The sequence below is a fragment of the Drosophila bipectinata genome, chromosome XL, assembly GCF_030179905.1.
Source record: "Drosophila bipectinata strain 14024-0381.07 chromosome XL, DbipHiC1v2, whole genome shotgun sequence".
NCBI classification, from domain to species: domain Eukaryota; kingdom Metazoa; phylum Arthropoda; class Insecta; order Diptera; family Drosophilidae; genus Drosophila; species Drosophila bipectinata.
Genome location: NC_091734.1, coordinates 4,227,792 through 4,233,791, shown reverse-complemented (window position 1 = coordinate 4,233,791; position 6,000 = coordinate 4,227,792).

Sequence of the window (6,000 nt, the reverse complement as noted above, 5' to 3'; positions counted from 1 at the left end):
GTTTTTTCAATTATTAGGCAAATTTTTGCGAAAGTCAACTTTGAATACCGTTGGACGTTGTCCGCTGTTGCGGATGCACTCAAGACAAGAAAGAGACGGCAAGTGCCAGAGCGAAAGAGAAAGGAAATGGGAAGTGTGATTTTTTCATAGAGTAAAGGCCTTTTTTTGGATTTTGCAAGGGGTCGCCTACAAAATTTTGAAAAATGTCTAAAAAAATATTTGGTACCCAGTTTTTGATGCAGATCGATGGAGAATCGATCCACAAATCGTTTAAGGTATTCCCCTCAAGGATCGGATAAGAATTGGCAGAGATATAGACATGAATATGGGTCGTATATGAAAATCCTGGATTTTGCAAGGGTCTCCCCACAAAATTTTGAAAAATTTCCAAAAAATATTTTGTTGTGAGGTTTTGATGCAGATCGATGGAGAATCGATCCACAAATCGTTTAAGGTATTCCTTTTAAGAATCGGATAAGAATTGGCTGAGATATAGACATGAATGTGGGTCATCTATGGAAATCCTGGATTTTGCAGGGGTCTCCCCACAAAATTTTGAAAAATTTCTCAAAAATATTTTGTTGCCAGTTTTTGATGCAGATCGATGGAGAATCGATCCACAAATCGTTTAAGGTATTCCCCTCAAGGATCGGATAAGAATTGGCTGAGATATAGACATGAATGTGGGTCATCTATGGAAATCCTGGATTTTGCAGGGGTCTCCCCACAAAATTTTGAAAAATTTCTCAAAAATATTTTGTTGCCAGTTTTTGATGCAGATCGATGGGGAATCGATTCACAAATCGTTTAAGGTATTCCTTTTAAGAATCGGATAAGAATTGGCTGAGATATAGACATGAATGTGGGTCATCTATGGAAATCCTGGATTTTGCAGGGGTCTCCCCACAAAATTTTGAAAAATTTCTCAAAAATATTTTGTTGCCAGTTTTTGATGCAGATCGATGGGGAATCGATTCACAAATCGTTTAAGGTATTCCTTTTAAGAATCGGATAAGAATTGGCTGAGATATAGACATGAATGTGGGTCATCTATGGAAATCCTGGATTTTGCAGGGGTCTCCTCACAAAATTTTGAAAAATTTCTCAAAAATATTTGGTTGCCAGTTTTTGATGCAGATCGATGGGGAATCGATCCACAAATCGTTTAAGGTATTCCTTTTAAGAATCGGATAAGAACTGGCTGAGATATAGACATGAATGTGGGTCATCTATGGAAATCCTGGATTTTGCAGGGGTCTCCCCACAAAATTTTGAAAAATTTCTCAAAAATATTTTGTTGCCAGTTTTTGATGCAGATCGATGGGGAATCGATTCACAAATCGTTTAAGGTATTCCTTTTAAGAATCGGATAAGAACTGGCTGAGATATAGACATGAATGTGGGTCATCTATGGAAATCCTGGATTTTGCAGGGGTCTCCCCACAAAATTTTGAAAAATTTCTCAAAAATATTTTGTTGCCAGTTTTTGATGCAGATCGATGGGGAATCGATTCACAAATCGTTTAAGGTGTTCCCCTCAAGGATCGGATAAGAATTGGCTGAGATATAGACATGGATGTGGGTCATCTATGGAAATCCTGGATTTTGCAGGGGTCTCCCCACAAAATTTTGAAAAATTTCTCAAAAATATTTTGTTGCCAGTTTTTGATGCAGATCGATGGGGAATCGATCCACAAATCGTTAAAGGTATTCCTTTTAAGAATCGGATAAGAATTGGCTGAGATATAGACATGAATGTGGGTCATCTATGGAAATCCTGGATTTTGCAAATTTTTCAAAAATATTTTGTTATGAGGTTTTAGATCGAATCTAAAAAGAATGAAATAAATACTGACGTGGTTAGGGGCACCCATTTGAACCTAGAAGTGTCTCATCAGAGATTCTCGGCAAAAGACTCTATTATTCAGATATTCTCCGCAATAGACTCTATTATTAATATCGTCAATTGATGAATCATCTATGAGATCACATCGAGCCATTAATGAATGAATAAGTGTCAGGCAGCAGAAAAGGCAATCAAATATGAAAATTTGGCAACGTTTCAATGGAATAATTTAATTCGTGATCTCGGCAGTTACATTTTAATGATTTCTCAACTTAATTTAAAAAAAAAAAAAAAACCAAAATACAAAGTATGGATGGAAACAATGTGTCTTAAGCATCGCTTATCACGCTTCTCGTAGACTGGAAACAGACCGCAACAAATTGCATTTCCATTTCAGTTTTTACAAAAAAAAAAGCAAAAAAAAAAAGAAAAGAAAACGAAAAGTGGATGCAATTTGCTCGAATGCATTTATCTTAAAATTCATGAAAATAAAACAAAATCAAAGTCCATGACTCATCCATGGTTTTTGCACTCCACCACCACTTTGAAATTATTTTGTGAAAGTGACACGTGCGGTTGTTGAGCCTGCATCCCTTTCTGCGAAAATTTTTGCCAAAAAAATATTAAAAGAAATCTATATATATACATATATATATAGTATTTGTGGAAAGGCAACAGTAAAATGATTCACCCGGATATCGAGGATATTTGGGTATGAGTTTATAAGACATAGGGGTGGCTCAATTACCACCCCAAATGGGAATGCTCAGGGTTGGGATTGTTATTGGGATTGGATATCACTGGAAAAAAATATTTTATAATAAATTGAAATTACTTAATAGAGTTAGTCAAGAGATGAAATAAAATTTTCATGGATTTTCTTATTTTTAGTCTTAAAAAGTCCATTATTCCCCTTATTTCTTGCGGTTTTCTGAGGTTTATCTTAAAAAAAGACCTCTAATCATAACTAATAAGAAGTTTAGTCTTTTTTTTTCTTAGTGCATCTCCTTATGGGACTGTCATTGCCAAAATGAGGGTCGCTGCATAAAAGGCTCAACCTTGAACACCGAAAAATACCCGTCATTGGATCTGAGGGTGGCTCTGGTGGTGCACCAGAGTATGTAGTGTGGGAGTTGGTCTTGGGAGGGGGTGGGGGGTGTGAGCCATTCCGTCCTGGGCCAACATTTTTAAAGCTAGAATCTGGTACAAGATCCAGGGGTGAGATCAGCTGTTGTTAATTTATTTTAGGGGTGATGGTGATGGTGGTGCTATAAGGCTATATATTTCTGTTGGTGACCGATTACTGTAATGTGGTGGTGTTGGCAGTTCCATTGACTAATCACTTCATTCAGCCTCACAAGATTCTACGGGTTTTTTCCGGTTTAATATTCCTCGAAAATAAAAACAGAGAAAAATAACCAAAAACACGTCTTTCGATAAGAAGAAACTCTGGAATTAATATGCTTCCCATATGGGTTTTCAAAGATATGATGAATATGGAAGAGATATGGGTGTGTAGTGTACATATATACAAAAACACACACATCCCATATATGTATGCCAATCCATAAAAAATATAAGAACAGAACTCAAGAGGCCTTCTCCGGTTCCCCGATAAAGTCAAGTAGGAATCGAGGCCCCACCCTTCTTCGGGGGTTATTAGGGAATCTTTTTCTTAAAAAAATTGCATTCAAAGCGATGGGGGAAGTTGAGATCGTCGACCCCTGACATCATAAAATAGACCTTTTAACACTTGGGGTTCGGTTCTTCAGAAGACATCTAAGAGAAGTGTTTTTTTAATTTTGAGGATATTTTCAAAGAGTTTATAGCAGGTTTTGAATAAATTTTATGTTTATTTAAATATAAAAATTTAAGAGCTTCTTTTAATATTATTTCTTGAATTTATGTTTTCTTTTTCAAAAGAAAACCCCAACACTTGGGGTGACTTGTAAATGCCATTAAAAATTTTGTTACTCCGGAGGGTTAAGATACACTTTCCCACGTCGCCTTGGCTGGTGGGGGTGTTAATTTATGACAATTCAAAAAAGGGCGTGGCAGTCACAACACTTCCGATGCCAAGTCAAAAAAAAAAAGGAGGAACTTTTCAAAAAAAAAAAAAAAAGAAATAAAAGCCTTGCAGTTGGTTGAGAAAAGGGTTGCACTCACTCAGGCAGTGACTCATCCTGGGGACAAAAGGGTAGACTTTCTCACTCATTTATGCGAAATTCTATACAGGTATTTGAGGTATATACATATCTTTATGGTAGGGTATATATGTATGTATGTATGTATGTAAATATGTGGCTGATAGACATAGTCAGGTGTTTTTTTATATCAAGGTGAACACTTTTTGCGATTAGACATATCGAATTTTTTTTCTGGTTTCGGTTAACTTATCAGCCAGTCACAAAACCATCAATAATAACATTCCTAACGGCTCAATATCGCTCGATTTCTAACGGTAAAACTATGTTCCCTTGAGACGATCTCGGTTTTCATGTGAATGAGGTCTAGAATGACCTTAGAAAAATAAAGGAATATTATTATTTTTAAGCTTTTTTATATAATTTTTTGTTTAAAATTATAAAAAAAACCTTTAAAATAAATGATATATCTTAAAATATGTACACAATATGTTGCATGATTCATTCAATATGGGTTTGGAATAAAAGATTCCAAAAGGAAGTTGACTTTTTAAAAGTCTAATTAAAAAGACTTTTAATAACTAATAAAAAAAATTTAAAAGTTATTAAAAATCCAAGAAGCAACTCATAGGATATCTTTTCATGACTATATCCGAGTTATATCCGATTAATATAGTCATAAAACGATCAATTCTTTATAAAAACAAGAAAGGAAAGCTAACTTCGGGCGGAGCCGAAGTTTATATACCCTTGCAGTTAAAACCGGATATATATCGCAAACATCGGATATAGTTGGCCGATCCTTATGGGAATAGGAATATATACTCCAATTTATTACAATACAAAATCTAAAAAAAGTCCCAAGCTTCTATCTTCAAAAATACGAAAGTTGATATTTCTATTAAATACCATTTCCGATCGTTCAGTTATATGGCAGCTATAGGATATAGTCGGCCGATCCTAATGAAATTTGGTAGGTTGGATCAACTGACCAAAAATAGAGTCTGTACTAAATTCCAGCTTTCTATCTTCAAAAACACGAAAGTTGGGTCATTTCCGATCGTTCAGTTATATGACAGCTATAGGATATAGTCGGCCGATCCTTATGAAATTTGGCATGTCGTATTATTTTGCCAAAAATAGCTCTCACCTAAAATTTAAACTCTCTAACTCTAAAAATACCAAAGTTATACCATTTCCGATCAATCAGTTATATGGCAGCTATAGGATATAGTCGGCCGATCCGGGCCGTTCCGACTTATATACTGCGTGCAAAGGAAAGAAGGGTGTGTGCAAAGTTTCAAGACGATAGCTTTAAAACTGAGAGACTAGTTTGCGTAGAAACAGACAGACGGACAGACAGACAGACGGACAGACGGACAGACGGACAGACGGACATGCTCATATCAACTCAGGAGGTGATCCTGATCAAGAATATATATACTTTATAGGGTCGGAGATGTCTCCTTCCTTGCACACTTTTGGACAAAATTATAATACCCTCTGCAAGGGTATAAAAAGAAAAGAAAACAAGAAAGGAAAGCTAACTTCGGGCGGAGCCGAAGTTTATATACCCTTGCAGTTAAAACCGGATATATATCGCAAACATCGGATATAGTTTGCCGATCCTTATGGGAATAGGAATATATAATCCAATTTATTACAATACAAAATCTAAAAAAAGTCCCAAACTTCTATCTTCAAAAATACGAAAGTTGATATTTCTACCAAATACCATTTCCGATCGTTCAGTTATATGGCAGCTATGGGATATAGTCGGCCGATCCTAATGAAATTTGGTAGGTTGGATCAACTGACCAAGAATTAAATCTGTACTAAGTTCCAGCTTTCTATCTTCAAAAACACGAAAGTTGGGTCATTTCCGATCGTTCAGTTATATGGCAGCTATAGGATATAGTCGGCCGATCCTTATGAAATTTGGCATGACGTAATGTTTTGCCAAAAATAGCTCACATGTCAAATTTGAACTCTCTAACTCTAAAAACACCA